This window comes from Anguilla rostrata, chromosome 15 (genome assembly GCF_018555375.3).
Source record: "Anguilla rostrata isolate EN2019 chromosome 15, ASM1855537v3, whole genome shotgun sequence".
NCBI classification, from domain to species: Eukaryota; Metazoa; Chordata; class Actinopteri; order Anguilliformes; family Anguillidae; genus Anguilla; species Anguilla rostrata.
In genome coordinates this window covers 27,755,307-27,780,601 of record NC_057947.1, presented here as the reverse complement: position 1 = coordinate 27,780,601, position 25,295 = coordinate 27,755,307, and the positions used below count along the sequence as shown (strand labels likewise).

Genomic DNA, 25,295 nt, shown 5'->3' with positions numbered 1-25,295 from the left:
GACCCTGAGCATGATGGGATGCTAATTACTTAATTAATACGGGAACCAAACCTGTGTGAAAGCACCTGCTTTCAATTTACCCCTGCGTTTGCACCTCTTTGAATGACATCTGCATTTGCTGCCATGCCTTTGAGCCAGGTTTGGCTACTTCCTCCACACAGTCGAGTGTGTTTGGAGCAACGGAGAGTAGAAATATAAAAAGAGCAGGTGGGGTTTTATGTTGCTAAAACTCCAGTTTTATTTTCTTGGCAGTAATGTTAAAGACTGTTTCCTGTTTGACCGCTTTAACCACCTGGATTACCACTCCCTGAATCATTGGAACTGCTCTGCCGAAGATCTCAGTCATGTAAGGTTTCCCCTTTTCTTCCTTTGTGGATTGTTTTGGCTACTTTGTTTTTTGGGCTTCATCTGAATATAATGTTCCTCTTTTCTTCCCCTCCATCTCTTTCCTGGTTATAGCAAGTGGTTTACTGTGGCTTGTTTTGTACCATGATATTTTGTTTTGTTCATGTGGATGTTTGGAAGTTTTGGAAGTTGCTTGACTAAAAAGGTGAATCTCTTCCCCATGCTCATAGTACTCTGGCTGTAGTTGCTCAGGCTGAGTTTATGAAGCATCACTTAAGTCAATATTAATGTGCATATATGATAAATAGTTCACTTTCAGTCTGTTTTGGGACCCTCACTATATTGTGGTTAGAGTTTTGTGATTCATTGTCATAATCAATACATGCCATTTTCTGAATGTTTTATTCATTAAAGTAATGCAAATGACTTAATTCTGAGACTAATGTTAATGGCTTCCACGGGTCACACATTTGACTATTGCAGTGCACATCCATTTTCTTATTTTAAAACCATTTTTCCTTTTATATGAAGTCCTTGCAGTGGGGTCTGAAGGTGTTCAAACAGAACTGAATAAACTCGCAGTAGGCTACGCTGTGCGGTGTAGAGCTGGCTGTACGAGTTCCCCAGTTCCTTTGTGTTCCTTTTGCTGTTCACATGCACAAAAGGCTATTTAATACTAGGTGCTTCTGAAAAAGTTTTAAAGAGAGGGAAAATTACAGACATTTCCAGACTTCATGGGTCAGACCTGGAGTGGAATGGTGATTTATTTTATCTTGTTTTTCAAACCCAACCAGGACCGCGGAGAGTCGAGTGGACAATGGAATTAAATCCTATCCAGATAATTAAAAGATTGAATGGCTTTGGTTATATTTGGATAGATAATGATGGATAATGATAGTGGGGGAAAAATAGGGCACTCTCCTTCGAACACAATGGTCATTTCGACAATTTTTTTAAATAATCAAACATCTTTAACATCTAGTAAAGCTTTTCTTATAATGTACTGGAATTATTCAGATTTTTTTTCCTATTGGATTTTCAAAATAATGGAGAAATAATTAGTCGTCCAGTTTTAATGTCTACTTCCTGGCAAGTTTTGAGTTTATGATGACATCTGTTGCCATCTGATGATGACTGATAGTTTGCCAAGTTGTTACTCCTTGCCTTCATCAAGCCTGTAGTAAGAAGCAAGGTTTGTGGTGGCTTTGGAAAGAGACTACTTGTCTGCTGATTCAAATGACTCACTGCAAATCAGAAAGTAATGATGACAGTTGATTGATCATTAGTTTCAAACCTTGCTTTCAAGTTTCAAAATCATGGTGGTTTGATTAATTGCATCAGAACTTGTTTCAAAATTTCAAGCTCACATGACATTGCAAAGGAAGCTTTGACACATCACATAATCGAGGCTGAGGGTTCCCAAACATGGTTCTGGGGCCCTCCTGTGTATACTGGGTTTTGTTTCAACTAGTTGCAATCCCAGAATTTTAACAATGTTATTATTTTTCTTAATTCAGGGCTTTTCATATTTAGAGGGAGTATTTACCCTCTGAAGCCTCATTGTCACAAATAGCTATGTATGCCATAAATAATAAAACTTGGGTGTTCATATTGTGCATATTGTTATATTGAAAACAATTGCATAAGAAGAGGTGAATCAATAGGCTCCTAATTGCTGGAAGTGTGGACACCTGGCCACTAAAACTAACCATTTGGAATATGCTGAATTCGAAGACAAAACAAATAATGGGTCAAACCTGCATTGTGTTAAGCTGAAGGAGAAAATTTAAGAAATGAAACATATTCAGCAACCTAATTAGGAGCATACTAATCTAACTCTCATTTGATCAAAATAGCTACCTCTATGCAATTGTTTGCAATATAACACAATAAGCACAATGTATCAACATGGAAATGTTATTCTTCCTGGCACGAAAAGCTTTTTCAGACATAATATGGCTTCAGAGGGAAAATAATCCCACTAAACATGAAAAGCACCTAATTAAGAAATATTAGCTACTTGTTAAAAATATTGGATTGTGATTGTGGTTGGAACAAACCCCAGCATACACAGGGGGACCCAGGACCGAGTTTGGGAACCACTGATCTAGGCTAACCAGATGTCCTCTTCCCCAGACAATTCTCCTTATTGGGACCGAAAATATCCAAGTGAGATTCCTAAGTTGCTACAAATATTAGTTAGGTTTTGCTCATTCAATGGACTGAATATAAACATACAAATGGCTTGGTATAATGTTCATGATTCCAACCCATCCCTGTCCTCTATTTGAAGTCCAGTATACGGTCACCCTAATTAAATAACTAACTACTGCATCCTCAAAATATGTACCACTAAACATGCTTTCAACTGTTTAATGCGAAAAATATCCTCCATAGTAATTTCTCATCCAGTGTACTCGGCTGATATGCTCAATAGTTGGCAAGTAAGGTTTGGACATGGCCCTTGTTTTGCATGTGACCTTAATCTGGTGGTTAAGAAGGCGCCAACCCAAACACCACCGATCCAGGATACCTGTACATGAAGTAGGTAGTTTGTTAGTTCTTTTTTTTTTGAAAAAAAGGCCAAGTTTATCCAGGAGGTGTAGGACATGCTGGAACTGTGCTTAGGCTTCGCTCCGATGTCTCTATGAACAGTGTGACGCTGTAGTAACAGCACTGGCCCGTCTCAGAACAAATGATTTGCCCTTTAGCTACACAGTGTGAAACCGTCAGCGAGCATGCAGGGTGTCCTTGGGCGTTTCGGCCATGCAACCGCTGCGCTTTCTCGGGGAAAAAGTGGAGCGTCTGCTTCGAAAGGGATTCCAGTCGTTCGGCCCGGAGCAGGAGATCGCCGGAGAGTGCGTCGGAGTGCCGAGCTCCACTGCGTCGCGTGCGGAATCCGTCCAACCATCGCTGACCCTCCCTCATTTTAAGACGCTTTTGCAAAACCGGACACGCCCATGAAACCGTTCGTCGTTCAGCACACGCCTCAAACTGTCGATCTCTGGGAACTGCTGGAGACGAGCAGCTCGGAGCACGTTCGCTAACGCAGCTGCGGAGGTGTGCCGTCTGTCTGGACATAATTTCTTTTCCAGTTCTGGACACGCGTCTGCTGTTTATTTATCTGGCAGTACTTATTGTATTATTTGCAGTACTCTGGCAATTCTAGCAGTTTCGTTCAAACCGCTCATGAACATTGTGTACTCTAAACACTCTAGTTCAACGTCATTGGCCATCAGATGTCAAGATAGTGTTTTGAGGGCTTCGGACCTTCACTTTCTTCAAATGTTTCAGTGCTTCAAATGCCTCTTTTTTCCCCCACCACTAGCACACAGGCTTTTGTCTGCCTTCAAGACATTTTCTCTTATTGGTTTGCTTTATCTCTTTCTGTTTTTTTTTCTTCACACGAGAGAGGTGAATGAAAGGGCTAATGGTCCATTTCACACATCCTGTTTAGTCTCTGTTCTGTCCACTCACCATCTTTTACAGTTCTGGCACAGTGCCACAAGCCATTCTCATTTTCTCTCTCCAGTGGGGGTATAATGATTTATGTACTTGGCCTGGACCATTCAGTACAAGCCATTGGTTCATGGTTCATGTGTACAGCACTACATTTCTGTATAATAGAAATTTGTCAGTTTCTGATAATAACTCAGGTTTTAAAGTAACAGTTTAACAGTAGCATTGCTATGTACAATGAGGCTGTAAATTGTGCTGAAGTGTTCACTACCCACACAACACCGTTGGCATCAGAGTTGTAATGCTCCAGTGGCTGCTGTAATTTGTGTGTTTTTTGTATGACATTAAAATACAAACCAGATGTAGGCAGATGTCTCAATTAGTAACTGACTTTAAAAAGTAGTCAAAGCAAGATACTGTACGCTGGCAAGGTCTACCTTTCTTACAAACACAAAGCAAAATATCAAAATTGCCACACAAGCTTCATCTAGTGGCTAAAATGTTTTGCTTTGGGGACAATAGAACTGATTTGACAGATTATTGCCAGCTCTACCAAATATGTACATCGTAAAACCGCTGAGAGAGATTTAAAATGTGTTAGCGTAACGAAACCTTATCTTTCAAAATTCCTAATTCGGCTATTCACCAGTGAGTGTAGAAATGCCCTGCAACATTTTCAAACTTTTTTTTACTGAATTTGTATGTTTCAGTGAAGTAAAATGAATCCTTTTCCATCAGTCATTTCTATTGTCAGTTATGCAAGTTGATTAGAGGACTGAACCAAACCAAGGCACCCCAGGTCAGTAATTTATCACTAAAATGTCAATATGAAGGACATCCCTTATTGTGATTAGTTTTGAGTTCTTCGCTTAGCTCTGTTATTAAAATATTTCAGCTCGAAGGACACCCGCAGTCTCGTTAATTTTAAGTTCTTTGCTAAGCTTCGTTGTTATTGTGAAAAGAGAGCAGCATGAAGGACGGTCCCTACTCTTATTAGTCCCAAGCTCTTTGCAAAGCCCTGTTATTGACAAAAGATTGCATTATGAAGAACGCCCCCTACTCTCATTAGTTCCAAGTTCTTTTCAAGTTCTATAGCTGCTGTCATCTTCCCTTATGTATGGGATTGATGATCACTTCGTTCTCGGGTCATGTCGCAGTATCATTTATATTTACTGGATATTCTCGAATTTCCCTTCCCTGCACAGGATCCAGGGGAGTGGTCACCCCTCTTCCATGCTGCACTCTTTTGACCGTGTTACTCTCCACAACCGGTCTCTCTACCTAATGACGCTTATCTCAGAAGCCGCACGTGCTGTGGAAGTAATGGACCGCACACACACACTGCATCACTTCTCAGACATGGCCTTCTGCGTTTTACTCATACACATAAAAATTAGCATTTGTGTTTCTGTGTTCGGTGAAGGAGATTTGAGACCTTGGTATCTCTGAGGCTCTGTTTTCTTAAAACAAAATCATTTTCTGTACATCACAGACGGTCTAGACTGAAAATTGTTTTTCGAAATGCATGGAGTCGGTGACCGTTTTTCCCAAAGCCAGTGACTTTCCCGAAGTCTGAGGCTTGTGGGAGGAGCCACTTCCGTCCTGGTGGAGCTGATTGGGTGAAACTGGCCTGATTTTGCTCACCTGTGCATGATCACACACAGGCCTTAAAAGCCTGACTTCCTGTTTGCTCTTTTGGCTGAGAGTGCCTGCATGTGGGAGCTTTATAACGGGCTCCTGGTGCTCTTTGCCTGGTATTTTGGTAACCTGTGAGAAGAGGACAACCAAAAGATTTGGTTATGTTTTAGTTCAAAATGGAGAATCACGTAACATGCTTCTGACAGGTTTCAGCTAACAAAGGCGATTTCCTCAGACAGTCAGGGTTAATTCCAAGGGCTGGTTTTATCCGTCCTTGTTTCCTCTGTCCTTGCTTGACCCGCACCGACGCCGTCTTTAAGGGCAGTCCAGTCAGTTAAATGCTTCTTGGTGGAGTGAGCAGGCTCCTGGAGGAGGGTTTTGCAGAAGCATTTTTTTTAAAAACGCGTGACAAATGTTTAATGTTCTTGATTCCTCTGTCCTAGTATCATTTCCTTGCATCCTTTCCTTGCGTCCTCCATTGGGTGAGGCTAAGAATAAGCGATTGGAATAAGCCCTGAGTTTTCCTTGACTTTTCAGCTGAGTTTTTGTTTACCACCGATATCGCCCTATATCTGTTGCTCTTCCCTACCTCCCACTTTCCACTCCTCCAGTGGCACCTTTATTTCATATCGTCCATTCCTCTGAGGCACATAAAAACTGTAAACAGCAATTTTGCTGTACAGTGGGGAATATGTACCCTCCGTCTTTTAGAGTGAAAGTGATGGTTATCAAGCCATTCATTGGCACAGTGTGTTAATATAAAGCAAAATGATGATTTCATTTCTTTAAAAAAAAGGTTCACATCTGCTGTGAATGCTGTTTTGACTATTTAGCAATGAAAATGAAGAAATCTATGAAAACTTTGCCTTCTGAATGTTGTCTGTGAAATAACCTTGTGCACGTTTCTGTTTAAGACTCTGCCATTTTCCTCAGCAAGTCGTTTGAACTAATGACTTCTGTCAATAGAAGATGGTCCACACATTCTTTTTATGCTGAATGGACCATCCACTCTCCTAGTGACTGATGAATTGCCCCAGAGGCAGCAAATTAGATTGCATCTGTACTTGAATTAGAGTAAAAGCTGTTTTGAAATTAGTTTGGCTATCTATCGTCTTCATTTTATGGCGCATTGAATTCCAAAATGAATGAAATTTTAGTTGTGGTGGCTAAAAATGAGATCCAAAGATTCCTCAAGTTTCTACAGTGCAGAATGAAATGAATTGCTGACAGAACTTTTTTTTAACAAGTAGTATTCATTGTCTAGTTCTTTGAAACCATATTTTAAGTGCTTTCGTTCGGAAGAATTCTGAGCTGTATTCTGAACAATGGTGCCACTGGCTTTATATACAGGTCTTAGTACAGGAAATGACAGGACAGTGAATAGCTGATGTGCGATGAATTTAATATTTTTGCTCCCCGCAACAAATATGAATCGTTGCGCATAAGTCCTGGTAAAAAATGTATTGCTACTGTATACACTGTGTAATCTCTGCCACTGTAATCTCTTCTCTGTAAGTTTCTCCTGCCTGACTTTAAACCTCTGGATAGACTGTGAATGTAAGTCATGGAGGGGGTAGGAAGTTTGTTCTGAAAAATTATAGACTTATTTATTTTTTTGGATGGAACCATAATGGGATAATTCATCAGTTACCTTGTCTGTTAATATATTGCACAGTGGAGTCATAAGTGCTCAGCTTGGTCCTGCTCTTTGTAAAATGGTCTCTCTTGTATGTGTAGGTGCAGATAATCAATATGTCAATTATCCGTAAACCTAAGAGGTCTAATAGTCTTTACTGAGTGATGCATAATGCCACGTCTACAACAGTAAATATTTTCACATTCTAACTACTGTTACTGAAACAATTATCTGCTCAGACGCATTGTAAACAGAATTGACACAGCGTGTGTCTGAAGCATGGAAATCTCATCAAGGTACACCAAACGTTTTAAGACTGTAATCACTCTTCTACAATACTGACACCATGTTGTGCAGGTTTTGCAGCTTCCGTTGTGCCCAATGCTAAGATTTTTGCAGAATGTACAATCCTAAATTTGGCTAATTATTTCACAGTGAAGTGATTGCCTGTGCCTAAGTCCCCAGATGATATCTGTATACAACACAAAGTATTGAGCAAGTCTCTTAAGAGTGTAAATATGCTTTATGGTGTCTGAGACTGCATTATCCCCTATGCCAGGATTACAGAGAAGCAGCCAATCAGTGTTTCCATATCCGAGAAAGATGAAGCCAGTGGCCCAAACTCCCCATATTGCCTGGCACAGGACACCCAGTTATTATTGTTATTCTTTGTTTATTTACTATTGATTTCCATTGTGGTGTATATATTCATCCTGTGTTTTAAGTGTTTTCTTTTATCTGTATTGCTGGGTCAGTAAGCTCCTGTGGGCTACTTAGACCTTTAACATTCGAAACACTGCAAAAACCCAAAAGATAAGCCACCCAAATATTTTAGTCCTTTATTTAGACTTAAAATCTGATTTCTACTACTTTATTGCCAAATGAGACTAAAGGTTTGCCAGTGAGGTGAGGCAATTTCACTTGTCAAACAAAAAGTAAAACTTGGCAAAGTAAAATTTAAAAAACTTTTATTCTCAAGAAACGTAATAAAACGCTTTTCAGTCACGTTTTTGGACAACATTATTATTATTAATAATAATAATAATAATAATAATAATAATAATAATATTATTATTATCTGTGTCCATCTGTGTTTCAGAAGTCCAGATAAAATTGCATTGCAGAGGCAGACTCAGCTGTAAATGTTTCACATAAATAAAATGCAGGCTGAATTCAGCCAGTGTAAGGTTCTCCTGAATGGGCTGTCAGGACGTTAATTAATCGGGGATTTCTGAATGCCGTTAACACCAAAGGCTTGACACTGATTTTTAATTTGAAGTGAAGATACTTTTTTTGGGGGTTGCTTTGAAGTCTTCTACCTACAGGAGCCACCAAGGAAACGGAACTGAGTCTTTTTTTTTTTTTAACCAAACCGCTTCTGGAAGGCAAGAGACCATTGTGTGTGTCTTGAGTTAAATGATCAGACAGAGTTATTCTGCTCATCAAGACTTTTGCCTCCAGTGTAGCCTGGTCTTGAATATTGCTGGTCTGTCCACAATGAGTTCTGGACAGCTATTCTGTACAATATTAGCTCTGCGTAGGAAAAATAATAGCATTCGCTATTATAAGAGACTGGTTCAGAAAAAAATAACCTAATTTCAACCATTGCTTTCCTGTTTTGCTGATTTATAACTCATAATTCAGTTCATTCAAGCATGTGATGCCACCACCAATTTTTTCACCACACTTCAGTTGACAAGTAGGGCTCACACAGACATGAGCAGTAGGAAGACTGAACAGGTGCAATGGGAGTACCCTGCCTGACCAGTAGAGGTTGCTGGTGCACAATGTCATCCTGGCTGTGTGAAACTCACCCTCCCTGTGTGGTGCTAGCAACCCTGTGACACTGTCCATGCCCTGGAACCGTGCCTTAACAGGATGAGCTGCACCGACATTGTAGAGCTTGATACAAGCTCTCAATCATCAGCTTTAAGCAATATTGCAATAATTTTCACTGTTCAAAACACTATAATGGACACAAGGAAAAGGCAGAGAAACACAGATGGTTTGATTATTGGTCCAGCAGTGAGCTAATGAACTAGAAACCGAAATTAAACAATCAGGCAAGTATTACAAATGGCACAGCATTAGAAACGGCTCCTGTGTAACCCAAGAGAAGACCATTCAGTGTACCACCCCAACTGTTTCTCTGTCACTGGATGAATCCTCATAACCTTGAGTGGAGGATCATGGGTGACTAGAATATTAAGGAAGTTTCTCCAAGTCTTGACTCCAGCAGTAGTTTGAATGCGAAGATTTTTTTACTTTTTTTTTAGAATCTGACTTTAATAAAATTCACTTTCTGGAAAACTTTGTTCCTCCCCCTTCACCACATCAAGGCATTTTGACAGTTAATCCTAAATTAGCATTTCATTTAAAATTGGGGAATGTATCATCTGGAGGTTAGAAAAAAAAATTGGAATAACAGAGTGGAAAATGATATTGAAATTTTTCATTTGTGGCTCATCTTTCTGTCAATGCGCATGTATATGAAATTAAAAAGGCTTGTAGGACTCTGGTAAGCCAGACAGCATGAAAGAAATGTTTTAAGACAGACCATGGACTCAGGCGACATGTGCCAGTGTGACAGCATGAAACATCTTTCTATACATCTTCGCTGCCATGAAGGGAGGGAGGGAGGGAGGTTGGAGAAGGAGGGATTAGATGGTTATCATTGCTCTGAGAAAGCATTCAATAATTAATTGTTTAACAAAATTTTAATCTAGCCCAGTCCTTTCTCCCCCTGCATTAATATTGAGAAATTGTTTGATGAATCACTGCCTGGCCCGGCCTGAAAGCCCGGTGTATTGAGACTGTGTGGAACAGTCAGGTGTGTGTGTTTTTTTTTTTTTTTTTTCCCCACCAGGGTTGAGTGCATATTGTTAGAGTCTCGCTGGTGCGAGCAGGCAGGGAGAGGTCAACAGGCAGGGTGGGAAGGGGACAAGCTTTAATACAGGTAAGGTCATGTGACTGGAGATGTATTTTTCCTTTCCCAGACACCTCTGCTGTGATGTGCGCATTCTCACCTCTCCTTTTATAAACTTTCACCCCTGCGAGGCTAGTGCACCTGTGTCCCAGCTGCCATATAAAGAGTGGCACTGTGATGTCACTCGCATCCGGGGAGGGGGGCAGCTTTGGTCGTCGCACCTGCTGCGGGAGTCTCATCATGTCAAAGCGCCCACGCCCTGTCTGGAGGTCACCAGGGGCATTTTTAGCCGCGGCGAGCAGGCGAGGCGGTCCAGTTCAGTGAGCTCGGGAAGGAGATCAGACGGAGCTCCTGAAACGCTCGATGAAAGGCAGCCGGGATATTTCCGTCGCGAACATTTCCAGCCAATTAGGAGAACACAGACGGGCACAGTAGTCCGACCGAATTAGAATGTGGTAAACGAAGCGATGATGCTCATGGAATGCATGCAAAGGGTGCCGCGGAGAGCGTTTTTATGAGTTACAAAATTGCATATTTTACCACGGGCATAAAACATCACTGTTCAGCCCTTTCCTTCTGGCTTGCTGGTTGTAACTGGTTCACTAGCTTGTTGGCATTTCATTTAGTGAAATTTTTTTTTTTTTTCTCCTTTCTTCTTTAAGGCATGAGTAAGCACTGAAGCTTGTGAGCTTTCCCTGAAGGTCCCTCTGGGAAAATAATGCTATTCTATTCTATTCTGTACTATTCCACCATTCTTTCCTGGTCCTGCCAGGTCCAGCTCTCCAGTAGCCAAGCATAGTATTCATTTTGTATTCATTCCATTGTGCAGACTTGCAGCAGTCGTCCCTTGTTTAAGGCATATGGTTAAAATGCACATTTTCAAGCATGTGAAGCAGCAGACTGTGACAGGACAAGAAAATGGCATTAATGAAATGTTTCGGGCAATACTTTGTTGGTCACTGTAAGCAAGTGATAGTCTGATCAAGCATGGCTTTCTCTTCTAAGACTCCCAAATCCTCCCCTCGATGATTCACTAAAACTTTCACCGTATCCCTTCTGAAGAAGTCTGTGCCCAGCTGATATTTTTTTTCTTTTCTTCCCCCTTGTGCTTTTCCCTCAGGCTGGCCTCAGGACACTTCTATACATATTACATCGTGTGTGAATTCCCAGTGGTAGCTCATCCGTAATTTCATATCTTCCGGCACTCCGGCACTTTTAGGCTAAAAGATTCCTTGTGCTACTTGTACATTGCTTTCAAATGACTAGACTATTCTTCCTGTGATTTTTATTTTATTATATATATATATATATATAATTATTATTTTTTTTGTTGTTGTGGTAACCGAGGTGATGTCTGCTGTGCTTACTGCAGCAAAAGAGATGACTGCTTTGTGCTGACCCCCCCCCCCCACCCCCCTGCCCCTCTCGCTGCACGCCCTCCCCTGGCGTCGGGCCCTTCAGACGTCACACACATTGAGTTGTCAGCGGCGTAGCGCTGGAGGAGCACCATGGCACCAGGGTAGACGCGGCAGCCTCTGTACTGCATATGGCGGGATAATCTTGGGGCTCCAGGGTAGGGAGGGTCGGGGCTGCGTCGTATACATACTTTCAATGCCATAGGCGCACTGTAAGATCCCCTCGGCACGTCTTAACGCAAAATTCAGCCAGCTGATTATATAGCTTGCAGGAAACCTTTTTTTTTTTTTTTTGCTGTTATTGCTCACTGCCAGTAATTCCTCACAGGCGCGATGCAAATCCATTATTTATATCCAACAAACATGCTACGCTGTAGCCATCTAGCGCCAAACAGCTGAAGCAGTGGTGTTGATTAGCATGGTACTTGGATGGAAGGCCTTGTGGTGGGGGGTGGGTGGGGGGGGGGGAGGGGAGCGGGCGGTTGAGATGTGAATAGAAATGTCAGCGGGAACAATGTTAAACCCTTTTTTATGACCAGAGACCTTAGACATTGCACTCATTACATGCTGTACACTGAACTAGTTACGCTGTTTGTGTCATTAAATAACATACAATTCTATGTTTTTAACACATGAGACTACATTTAAATAAGGGGTGGATCACATAATTTGTACAGCTAATCAAGGGCTGCTATGTCAACCGCATCATTGTTTATTGAACAGTGCAAACTCACTAAATACAGAAGTATTCTGACTCTGCCACACACAAAATTGTCCGCACACATTAGAAACGATCAATTCTGACACTGAAACAGAACGGTACTCGGGAGCCATTTTATCGATCGGTATCCCCAGTGCTGTCCCCCAGTGTCTCAGTGGGAATGCGGCAGAGTCTCACTTATGTGGTCTCTCACGAATTCAGTTCCTGTGCGGGTTCATGCCAATCGTTATTTTCTGTCCTTGCCTCCTCGGTCCTCGCATGACTGAGGTCAGCCATCTTTAAGGACATTCCAGCCCGTTACATGCTTCTTGGAGGAGCTAGGAGCAAGGAGGCCCCTGGAGGTGACTTCAACAAGGATGCACAAGTGCAGCCTTTGTGGAAGTCTTTTTCAAGAACAGGAGACGTTCAACTGACCAACCTCTGGATCTGCCTCTCCTCATGTGCCACGTCTGTAATTGACGTTGCTTCAAACCAAAGCTTGACTGAAGCTTTGCCAAATTTGCCAAATGCATGCTGCCTGCACTCCTCCGTCTTTGTATCTCATCCTTGCATATCTGCCTCACATCTTCTGTTGAGGAAGATGGCAGGAGTGGAAATAAGCAATTGGAGTTAGCCTCCTGCCTCCAAGAACTCCAAGGCTGTTTGTTAAACTGGTGGAGGAAGAGGAAACTGAGTGTTTACTGAGAGCATTTGTGCAACCGACAAAGAAGGTGCCTTAAATTGAATCTTCTAATATACATTTGTCACTTGCTCTCTCCTGTCTGCCTCCTCCCTGTTTTAACTATATCCTTTTCTGTCAGCATGTGTGTATTCAGGAAAACACTGTGTGTGTTTGCTAGGGCACCTATACACCTCTTTGCTTGGAATCAACTGCCTTATGTAAACACAAAATATGTTTATAGAAAGACACACACCCACACAGACCCCCTCCTTTACTCCTCTCTTCCCACCTCTGATAATTAAGCACAAACTCAGGTGATTTGATTTGATTTAGTTTAATTTCAATACTCATCTCGCAATGTTGTACGCTTAATAATACCTTGTTCTTGTGGTCTCTATGGTGTTTTTAATGAGTCTATTAAATTTGGAGTTATTAACACGCTCTGTTCATTTAATTGAGCTGTAAACTATTTGTCTATTAACCAAATGAAAATAATAATTTCAATGGCTACTTTCCTCATATAGCTGATTTGTTACATGACATTAACAAATGGGGATCATCCTGTAGTGCACAAGCATTCATTTCAGCCAATGGGATAAAAGGGCAAGAGATTAAATGCACCTCTGATTACAGAAGTGGCTTCTGGCTCAGTGTATACATACAATGGGGTGAGTCTATGATTGTTCTTCTCACACATCCGTTATAAAAATATCATCTCGGGTTCCCTAGTGACCGCAGAAGGCAAATGTCATAATCTTCCCTGCACATCTCACTTTGCCATGCTGGCCCCTGTGCAGTTACTCCCAAGAGAGAAGAGTGTTGAATCGTCCGCGAACGTTGGACATGAGCATTTCGAAAACCAAAAAAAAAGACGAAAAATAAGCTCCCCTGCAACATCTGGCCTGTGTTTCTGGCAGATGATGCTTACAGAGTGTAACAGTGGAGAGAGGTTATGTGCTCCACATCCTTTCCCTTGCCTATCATTACCCTGCATGCACTCTCTCCATTTACCTCACTGCCTCCATCCCCCAAATTAAACATCCGAAGCTAACCAGCACATTATGCTTCACCACTGTGATCAATTTTACATCAAACACTTGTCCTTGTTTTTCCTTTTTATTTTCGCCTTTCCATGGTCCATTTGAGGGGAAATAAATTGGATCAGGTAAAACAAACAGCTGTGGCGTTTCTTTCTCCCTGGACGAGACGAGCAACATTCATTTCTAACTCCTTTTGCTGTTCAACACTGTCTGTGTAGGACCCTCGTAGCTAAAAGCGGTTATTCTAGCCGGACACTTACGAACCTGATTCAACTAATCATCGTCTTGCTCGAGTCAATTTATCGCCCTCTCCCTTCCCCTTCCCCAGTTTTTGAAAGTGTTATTGGTTTTAAAGGGAGGTGGGTGGGGGGGTGGGTTGTGGGGGGAACCCAGGTTATATTGCTGCCTGTAATTGGGTAGCTTTGCCCTCACTGCCGAAGTCAGATAAGCTGTCAGAATCGTTGTTGTGCCACTCGGTGAAAGGACAGTTGTGAATGTCGTCTGGGTGCTTTCTGCAGGCGCGGGGCCCGTACGTGCTGACTGGAGCCGCGTTTGATGTCTGCGCTGATCTGGGGCTCGCCCCGGCTTTGATGTCAATGACAGACCTCGGGATGGGCCTGATGGGTTTGGCGCCCCCGTCTCTGTCGACTGAACGCCAATACTGATTTGAATGGGCGCGGCGGCAGTATCTGCCCTGAGACAATGACTTACAACCCAGAGTAAAGGATTACTTTAATATTAATGTGTTAATGAAAGCCTGTTTTAAGTTGGTGGTTAATCGCTTGCTGTATGTCGATGCATACCATGATCGCATGGGAAAATTCATATGATTCAGCCAAAGATTTCCACAGCATTCTGCTACATTGTGACCTCACTGTGACCTCTGTTACAGTGAAGGCATTCACCTGGGGCCTCTGGGTGGTGCATGCCGTAAAGGCGCTCGTTCCAAAGCAGAAGCGTGAGCCCTGCGACTGGGTGTCTGAGTCTATGGCGGAAGCCGGCTAGTTTCGTTTGGTCTCATCGCTCGCTAGCACCCACTCCTGGGCAGAGCAGGTGCCTGCGGACACACACACAGAATACGCTGATGCTGTGCTATCCTCTGATGACATGGACCGCGTATGATTGGTGGTGAGCGTGTCGGCGGGGCCACGTGTCTGCCATCGCCTCCTTAAGGTGGCAGGAAGGGTTGCCTCCGGGAGATCAGCAGGTTGAATCTGAGGTTGGATAAAATCAGGGATAGAGCATAAATATAAAAAGAAAATGAGAAGATGATGCATAATTTGGGGACAGAAAAAGCATGAATGGGAGTGATTTCAGCAAATGCAGACTCTTCCATCTTTCTTCTTGACGGGTTTTTGATAACTCATTTAACAAGGCATTACTGCCACACGTGTGCACGCACACCGACGACGGGCAGGGGAGCAGGATCGTTCACCCTGACCCTGATCTGAATCCAGGAAAGTGCTGCTTCCACATGCTTTCCATGCTGGGGCAAACAGTTTGTGCTCGCCAGCTTGTGCCGAGCTCCCATAGATTCATGTAAAACAATTGTCTTCATGCAAAATAAAACTAAAAATATTTGTCCTCCGGTGTACCTGGTACGATCAATGTACCTGTATTTGAAATAGCATCAGTATTTATTCTGCTTGTGCTTTATTCTTTCTTCTGAACTCAGTTTCTATGGGTAACCATGTAACTATACACAACCGGCCTCTGGCTTCCTGACTTTCTTCTGCGTCACGCTCACAATTTCCATCTCTGGTCAACCAAGGCGTAAAGAAGTGACTGTCCCCTTCCTCTTGTGACCCTGCAATAAACTCACTGCTTGATTGATTAGGCACCAGTTTGGGGCAGGAACTCACACATCCCCCCACCCCGGCATCAAACAATAGGATAGCATAAAACTTGTGATACCCGATTGGGCCATTTCACTGCGGTTTGTTGTTTAGTTTTACTATGCTTGTGTTGGTCTGGAATTGCAAATTCCCTGACCTTGTTGAATTTAATTTTATGCAACTGATTAAACGAACTAAACGCATAATATAGAGTAGCGTGTCACTTACCCATAGCACAAATTAACCTTCAGTGAATGGTAGTATTATTAACCTCTATGTTTATCCGTTGCTGAATTATTATTCCCTCTGATTAAGAATTGTGTAAAATTAGTCCTCATATTATGCAAATTACTGTTTTCAATTAGCCATTCATTGTCATAGCCAATAAAATAGAAATTATTTTTCCCAACCATTGTCGTGTCTACGTTATTTAATTAGGTTTGACTCTACAGATGTACAGAATTCTGATTTCTATATGTCTGCAAAGCCAAGTCCTGGTTGTTGAGCATAATTTGTTCTGAACAAACTTGACCGAACCTCACTACATACGTAAAGGAGTTCACCCATGAGCACCCCCCAAAACCATGTGACTCTGCGTCGGATGTGTAAAACCTGACAGACCCCTCGGTGTCGCTCGGTGTCAAATGTGTCACATCTGGATTCCGCCCCTTGTGTGACTCTGTCAAATGTGTCACACCTGACTTCCCCGGTGGGTGCAGACCAGGCAGGGTGATAAATCATAGCAGAGGCTGATGACAGTTGTAAATGAGCATCCTCGCTGGGGCCGACCCGTGGATTATTTTGTGTGTTATTTACTGAAGGTTCCACTGCACCATCTGCAGAAATATAACTGGCTCATCATGCCTCTGGACCGAGGCAGAATTTTAAAGAGGGAGCGCACTTTCTCTCTCTCTCTCTCTCTCTCTCTCTCTCTCTATCTATGCATCATCTCTCTCTTCTCTACTTCTACTGCCCATGCATACGCCTTCTTCAGCTACCCTGACCGTGCTCTCTCTGTCTTTCTCTCTGACTTTCTCTCGTCTCTCTGTCATGCTATGCCTCCGCCCCACTCCTCCCTCAGCATCCGCTTGTTCTCTGATTTTCCTGTACTCTGCTCGTTCTCTCATGCATATACTGTCTCTCTCTCTCTTTCTATCATGCATACACCTGTACCCTGTGTCTGTCTGCTGTCTGTCTTTCTCTCTGACTTTCTCTGTCGTACTCTTGCTCGCATGCTCATGCATATGCTTTCTATCTCTCTCTCTCTCTCTCACACACGCGCACACACACACACTCACTCTTTCTCTCACTCTCTCTCTCATGCACACACTTGCATTCTCTCTGTCCCTCTTTTGCCTCACTGTACTGTCAACCACGCCTCATTGCCCATCTTGACATTAAAAACTGATTTGGAGATGGATCAGCGTGTCCTGCTCGGCCATCTTATTTGGAATTCGGGCTTTCGGCTGAAGGACCGATCCTCTGCCAGTGGCAGTCCCCGCCCCGTGAGGCACAGGACATTTCTACCCCTCAGAGTTTGAGCGCACCATTGCCCAGAGGGGTCGGGATGGAAATGCAGTGAAGCCTGGCTGCAGAGACTCCTGCGGGGGCCTGCAGTCTTCAGTAATAGTCACCGCTTCCCTGGGGCTAATGGTTATGCTTACTGGAGGGACGGAAACATCCGTCACGTGTTTGGACGGTGGTCACCTACCCCCCTGCTCCCCGAAGTTGCATATTTGTCACACAGATCTCCTCCAGTTCATTGAATATGCTGCAGATGGGGAGGGTTGAATAAGCTGGGGTAGCAGATTGTACAGGCCCTCTACAGGTGATGCGTGCAGTGTTTTTCCAAATGGAAGCCTGCCACATTAAATTTGACGTTAACCTTCTGAAAATTAATTATAAAGGGTATGTTAAATACGAAGAGTATATTATATGATTATTTTTGTCATATTTTGTGTTAAGCACACTGACACGTACAGGATTTTCTTGTTAAAATTTGAATACATTAATGTGTTTAGCTTGAAACCAGGAGCTCTTCAAAGTCCCAACACCACAAGAAGATCAAGGTAAAGGGATTAAACAGTAGTGTGACTGTCACAAGAGGGAACTGTACTGAGCCATATAGCTAGGAGAATTTTGAAAAAATGGATGAGATTCCGTAGTTGTTCCATCATCAATGGAGCTACAGTTTAAATTCTGTTATGTTTATCCACTGTGTTAATAAGTCCATGAGCACAATTGGATGTGAATAAAGAGCTGGAAGGTCAGAGGACAAGTTTTATGATTTAAAGGGAGGTTTTTACTGATGGGTAATAATGCGGACGTGTGGTTTCACAGAGCCATAAAGGCTGGATCTACAGTACGATGTGCTGTCGCACATTGACTTGTGTGACCCAGTCTAAAGCTTTTATTCTTTCCAGCAAACACAATGACTGACTGGCTCAGATGTCTTTTACTGTAGCTAATGTTGCTCCAGCCATTTTTGGTTTCACGACACCCAATGTTTTTCCATTCTGCACATGTGTAGTTGGGATCTTTCAATTTAATTATGCATTGTAGTTGTATTTCCAAGATGTAACTTTTCAAATCTAGGGCAGCTCGTGCTCTGAGGTGTTTTAAGTGTAGCTAATGTGATTCTGGGATTTAAAAAAAATATTCCTTACAGAAGTTGAAAGGGGAGAGAGGTTAATGTACAAGACGTAGGTGATTCAGGGGGATTATGTTCATGATTTATGGGCATGGCAGTTCTTAAATTTATTAATAAGGGTGGGTTTGTTTATTGCTCAAGGAATCATTTTACAGTTTTTAGCAAAGTTTATTTTTTATTTTTTTATTAAGGCAGACTTTGGCAACAAACTTGAAATTTGCAATCAGCCTATACATATACAGAAACACCACAGCTGCAGAATGGGTACTCCTTATTTCTGTAGCTGTGAGGCAGTGACACACTATCGGGCTATCAGCGCTTCACATCAGCTAGCGTCGGGCAGAAAAGAGGCGCACCTCTCTCTCCTGATAGCCGTTGCCTGTGGACATCGTTCAGAGGAACTAATTCAGTGGTCACCTGGAGAACCCTGGCTGAGTGTGAACCCAGCTTCAGTAAAGCAGGATAAAAGTAATTGCATCCTGCTGTTCTGGACTCTTAATTGTCGTCTGAATTGGCCACTAGTATCCGCTCACGGGCACTATGAAACTATACTGCGAACGATAATGAATTTTACATTTTAAATGCTTTAAATTTAAATCTTTATTTTCCTCTTGTACATGTCATTTTGAACTTTTGTCAGTTAGAAATATGTGATATGCAATATTCACAGTCTAGAATTATGGGAAATACCAGTTTTGTTACACGTGGGAAATGAATAAACGTGTGGCAAATATCTAAAATGGGTAAAATGTTAGAACAAATGTTTCATTTCTCACATGGCATCCCATAAACTACAGTCTACTTTGTGAAGAAATGTAATTCACTGCAATGCGCACGTACAATTATGTAGGCATTGTGCGTTCGCTAATGTGGAAAGGTCCTTAGTACAATGACATTGCAGAATGCAGCACTCCTGTAAACTGACAAAATCCGAACAATAAACGTACAAAGAAAAAGTAAAAAAAAACAAAAAAAAAAACACTTCACGGTGATATTTTTTTTTAAATAAAAAAAAAAAACATATATTGTGCTCCACACAGATATGGCCTCTTCTGTGGGAAGTAATTACTTGGGGCTGTCCCTCCAAGAATATCCCGTGGTTTTATTCTGTAGCCTTGACAGAATATTACTGAGAGAAATTCATTTTGCATTGTGGGAGCATGAAAGCAGCCTTTCTGATGACACAAGAAGCTGTGTCTCATCTTCTTCTGAGGCAGAACAATGCAACCCATCACAAAAAAAATAGCACTGGGGAGGGGCAGCTGTACAGGCAGGTATATTAATGTGTGTGCCATTGTGTATTATGATGAGTCTGAATAGGGTACAGGCAAGGCCATTTTGCAGAATACCCCCCTCAGGAAAAGATTGTATTTTTCATGCTCTGGAAAAAAGTTTTTTCTTTCTTTTTCCCCCTTTTTGACTGTTTGGTTTTGTGCCGTGTTCTTTTCATACAGAAGAGGAGAAAAGTTCTCTCGGTGGCAGGGAAAGTGGAACTTTTTTCTGGAAATGAAGAACGACTACTGTGGTATGTCTAAGCTTCCATACGTCAGTCGCAGTACAAAACAACATCCAGTGCAAGTGTACTGTATTATTGAAGCAGAAGTGACCTTTCCAAAAAAAGTGACCAGCGTTGTAATCATGGGAAGTTTGTCGGTGGACCAGGATGGGAGCTTGCAACCATGGAGGGGTGGAGGGAGATTGTGATCGCGGACCAGGGTAGACCCTCCAGGACAGAGCGTATTGCCACCAGTGCAAACCATGGTCAGCAAACAGAACAAATGGAAGAATGTTAGGATTGGAAACCTTGCATGGAGATGACATTAATGGTGATTAAAGATTTTAATATGAGCTTGAAAGTCGCTCTATATTACTTTGATTTAGCATGTTAGAATTTTGCCTGATACTTTATATTTTACATGATGATGGGGGGCCAAGAGTGCAAAATTAATGTCTTTTTTAAAAATGGTTGGGAAAGTGAATGCACTGGTTTATCTGAGTTGTCATGACATGACAGTCATGCCTCATGCCTAATGCAGCCTTACCACCACTTTGGCCCAGGTGTTAAAGAACACAAACAATGGCCTTTCCTGAAACTACCACCAGCCTTGAGAAATTGCCTTTGGTATCATTCACAAACATATCACCATGCACTCCTCCCTGTAATTTGAGTTTTCAGACCAGAGCTTCCAAAAATATATTTGCATTAACGCTAACCTACAAATGTGCTTTTCACGCACAAGTAATATCAGCTATGGGTGAGGTGCCAGTTTAGGAAATGAATTCATATGCTCTACTGCTTGCAATTATGTTTTAAATGCATTAACTAACCGCGGCCCCCTTTTAGGAAATGTATCCCTATTTGTACAGCCTTTAATTTCAGGGAAAGACATTGGGGGAAAACAGAGATTCTGAGTGAATCTCCTTTCATATGTAGATGTAGTGTGACCCCTTAATTTTCATGGAGATAGTGATGTCTGATAAGCAAGAATGATTTTTAGAAATGTACGTTTCTCGTCCAAGAACCAAGTGTAGCTGACAACTGCATTTTTTTGTCTTTCAACAAAAAATCGTCACACACAGGAGCAGATTGTTAACTCTCATCTGGCAACCAGCTAATTTTGAATTCCCAAAGGGAAATTTATGCCGGGGCGTTTAGTTTGTGTCAATGTCTGCATTGACAGACGTAGACATCAGTTGGCAGTCATCTAGTGCCATTATTTTCCCCTGCTGCTTGGCTCATTATAACATGGCGTGTATAGTCATTACCCAGTACCAATTTCAAAAGAACTTCCAGGTGGCCTAATCTTTTTGTGGGCAGTGAAATGTGAAAAGATTTATACAGACTAGCGACACCAGTTTAGGCAGAGAGACGTTGCCAGTGTCTGTCATTTTATGGAAGTTCATTGCCTTTTATTTTAGCCTGATGACATACTTTTGGCCATGCAGTGTATGTAGACGCCTGACATCCAACATCTCATCCAAAATTATGGGCATTAATTAATATGGAGTTGGTCCACCCTTTGCTGCTATAACAACCTCCACTCTTCTAGGAAGGCTTTAGAGTAGATGTTGGAGCATTGGTGTAGGGATTTGCTTCCATTCAGCCACAAGAGCATTAATGAGGTCGGGCACTGATTGTACATTTAGGCCTGGCTCGCAGTTGGCTTTCCAGTTGATCCCACAGGTGCTAGATGAGGTTGAGGTCAGGGCTCGGTGCAGGGCAGTCACGTTCTTGACTTGACTTTTCTGGCAATAATTTTCTAAATTTGGTCAACACGCTTATTTCTGAAAGGATTTTGATCATGTCAGGCTGTGTTGTGGCTCATTCTCTCCAGTTTAAGTGTTTTTTCCTTTGTTTTGCTTTCCAGACAGTCATATCTTCCACTGTAAATGTGACAGTATAATCATTTTTTAATGGATGCACAAAACTTTGAAGATCTAATTAACTTTGTTTCTATCTTAGGTTTCAGGTTCACCCTCCCAGAGTAGTTTACGTGATGATGATGATGATGACAGGATGATGGTATAGAATGGAAATAATTTAATTGCACAAATACATAATTGCCATTAATTGGATTTTGTGGATATAAATAGTCGGATCATATTTTCCTTCAAATAAAGCATTTAAAATGTTTGGAAACAGTTTGTGAGTAGGCAGACAATCTCATGTGTCTTGCATACATTGGGGGGAAAAATAAGCTTTAAGATTTTAGAGTCCTTGGGTAGGGAGGTGCTCATAGTGCTGATCTCCATTACCAGGGTAGTGGAAGCCACCATTTAGTAAGGCAATGAGCAGGGCTTTCTGAAAATGATGTAGATGCAACTCAAGTGCATGACAAACCACAACCATCATTAAGGTAATCAAAGTGAGATATGAGCTGGAAATAGCTCCACAGTGTGCTCACATGTAACCACGTCATGCAACGTAAACATTGCATTCCTAATGCTTGTCATCTCAAAGAAAAAAAGGTAAATTAATGCTGTAGTAATGAGTCTTCGGTGTATGTGTGAAACACACAAAAACCTGTGGCAAAACTAAGCTAAAATCAGAATATCACCTCCAATGAATGGATGCTGTTTTTGTTCTTTTTTGTCTTCATGGTGACAGTCAGAGAATTGGAGAAAATGCTCCCACGTGTCTTCCCAGAAGTCTGAAAACAACACACATTCTGATGAGCGCAGACCTCGAAATGTCTTACTGAGCCATTTAAAAAATCCTAAATGCATCTGAATCTACTTCTGTGTCCCTGATGCAATCATTTAAGCAGTCACTTTTTCTGAGAGAGGACGTGCACGTGTCAGGTGATGAGATGAATTTCTCAAAAGACACCAGAAGAGAAGAAACATCAAAAGGTATAAAAAGTAAGGGATCTTGAAATAGTTTTTAAATTTCCTTGCCTGGGTGGCACCATCACCATCACATGATAATGGCGGTCCTAGAGACAATGGATAGAGATGTGTTCAGCATTTTTCCTTTGTCTTGATACTTTTAGCAGTTAAACAGTTTGCTGTAAAAAAAAAAATAATAATAAAATATTTACATTATGGGTTGCCAGAACTTTACTGTAGAAATAACGGTAACTATGTTAAGCACAAGGTAGCAGATTATCTGCATATCTAACACATTTTAAATGTATTACAGCATTTCACTGTAAATACAATTGTTTACATTTCAGCTGTTTACAAAACTTTATTATTTTTTATTATAAAATTCACACATTTTTAATGTTCCTAAAACCCATTTCACGTAAATAGATCTAAAGCTAGAAGGCTTTACCCTTCTTTATGTCTTCTGAGTAATGGACAGGGCAATGGCCAGTGCAGTACCGTGTAGCAAGTTTGTGAGAACAGTTGAACTGAATGAGATTTAAGCTCACATACTGTAGCAATAGATTAGAAGTGAAGGCTTCATGGACTGCTGGACAGTTCATGGACAGTTGCTGGAGGTGAAGGAGGACTGGACTTCATGTATTCCTCGTTGTGGACTCGACCGTGTTGCTTTGCATTTCTCCATTTTTTGAAAGCAGATTTTCTCAGCTAATGGGAACACATCAGGCAGGACAGATTCATGGATACGTGCCTCCCAGCCACCCATCTGTCTCATCCCAATGGGTGTTTTCGCACAGGAACATTGCGTGTGGACCAGGGAACGGTCCTAATGGTGATCAATGATGTGAGGCACAGAGGGGCAGGATGTGTCGTTCTGTTCTTCCTTGCACTTGTACGCATATTGGTTGCAAGCACAATCCTCAGGTCTGTAATGTAAAATCCTGTAAGATCTTCAGTGTTGTGGTAATTGGGAGGAGTGTAAAACGAGGCCATGTCTAGTGATTAGGAGGTCTGTGACCCTCTATAGAGTCTTTTTTACTTCCAATGTTATGCTTTCAGTGTGGCATGTTTTTATTTTTATACAGCGAATGGGAGAGAAAGTATACTATTACTAGTTAATAATTTTTATTCAATATTACGTTGGTAGAACTTACAATTTGTATTTTATGCATATGTCTTTTTGATACAAGTTTCTCTTTCTGTGACACTGTGCCATTAAATTTAATAAATCCATTGAAAGTTTTCATTGTTGAAGCCTGCCAGTTTGAAATGGGATTTTGTGAGGCTGCAGCTAGCTCAAACCATTGTAGAACTGGCCTTTTAAAATGGTAGCAATACTCTGACTGAGAATGAGGATTTCAAAACTGGGTGGACTTAGCAATGAAAATGTACAAAAGTCAGTTTTGTTTGTCGAGGGCAGGAATGAATATAACATTTTTGTTAGTTGTATTCAATAGCTAAACTGGGTTTCCTCAGAACTGATTCGTGGTTAGTCTTTAAAAGTCTAAAACAACAAAGGATTAGATAATATGGTGCTTGTCTCTGCTTCTGCCATTTCCCATTTCTTATAGCTTTGCTTTTTAGAATTCCCTGTGATACGAATCCAATACCTCTACCCCCCACCCCACCCCACCCCACTGAGGTGCATCACCCCAGTCAGGGTCAACGTCCTCTGTCCCTGTTGGGTGAAGTATTTCTGACTGCTGAGGGGAAGTTTTAGGTTTCCGTTTGAGTTTTTCAGTTATGTTTTGGAGCAGAAAAATCTTGTTTTTGTTTTGGTTCCTTAGCTACGCGTTTGTTCCATTATTGCTTTCTGCAATAATGGAACCTGTCAAACCGAAGTTGTAGGGGTAATTCTCTAGCAAGGTCTGGATTTCTCTCTCTCTCTCTCTCTCTCCTTATAACTATAAGTAGTCAGCCTATATTCATAAATGAGTGTATGATTTTTTTTTTGTTTCTAAATTGACATCTTATTTGCATCTTAAATCTATTATAGAGCAATGTTTGATGTTTTGGTTCATTCCAACAATTAGCTGTTTGACAAAACTATCAATACCATTGGATATTTAAATTAGAATGATTTTTTTAAATGAACAGTTTAAATTGTCTAATTTTTATACATAAGGCATTTGGCGATCTTCTGTTACCTGTTCCCTTGGGATATCTTTCACAGGGATGTCCTTCACAGGGGTAATCTGTTAAAGGGGGATTATTAATAGTTGACAAAGCTAGATTGAGTTGCTACTGCCGCTCAGGTGCTTTACTGTTTGCATAGTGCACTTCCTCCTATTTTTCTTTTCTCCAATTTATGGTTTAGTGTCTGATGAATTGTACACACTCCACAATCTTGTATAACATTTAAAGAGGAGCAATTTAATGTATTTTTAAATCATACCCAAAAATCAAGCTATTTATACTGGTTAGCTCTGTGACACACCCGAAGGGCATCTCTGAAACATGGAGTTATTTGCTGTATTTGCCTCTGATTTAAAAAAAATTATACCTGAAATTGAAAAACCCCAAAGAAGGAACTGTACGTTCAATATTGTTATTGGTTTTGAGAGAACCACTTTGATGCAGCCTCAAGGACTTTTTTAAAACAGATGTCTACAACGGCCACTTATAAAACGTATACAGTCA

General features: G+C 41.5%; 1 long non-coding RNA gene across 2 annotated transcripts; it reads left to right on the top strand.

Moving 5' to 3' along the window:
• Positions 1 to 23,746, top strand: LOC135241029 (uncharacterized). 2 transcript variants are annotated; one of them, XR_010325864.1, is made up of 4 exons: positions 49 to 346; positions 19,781 to 20,152; positions 21,790 to 22,679; positions 23,354 to 23,746. It is a non-coding gene; the product is annotated as an uncharacterized LOC135241029 (long non-coding RNA). The 2 variants fall into 2 exon arrangements; XR_010325863.1 differs by lacking the exons at positions 21,790 to 22,679; positions 23,354 to 23,746 and having other exon boundaries at positions 1 to 346; positions 19,781 to 20,174.
• Positions 23,747 to 25,295: the final 1,549 nt, after the last annotated feature.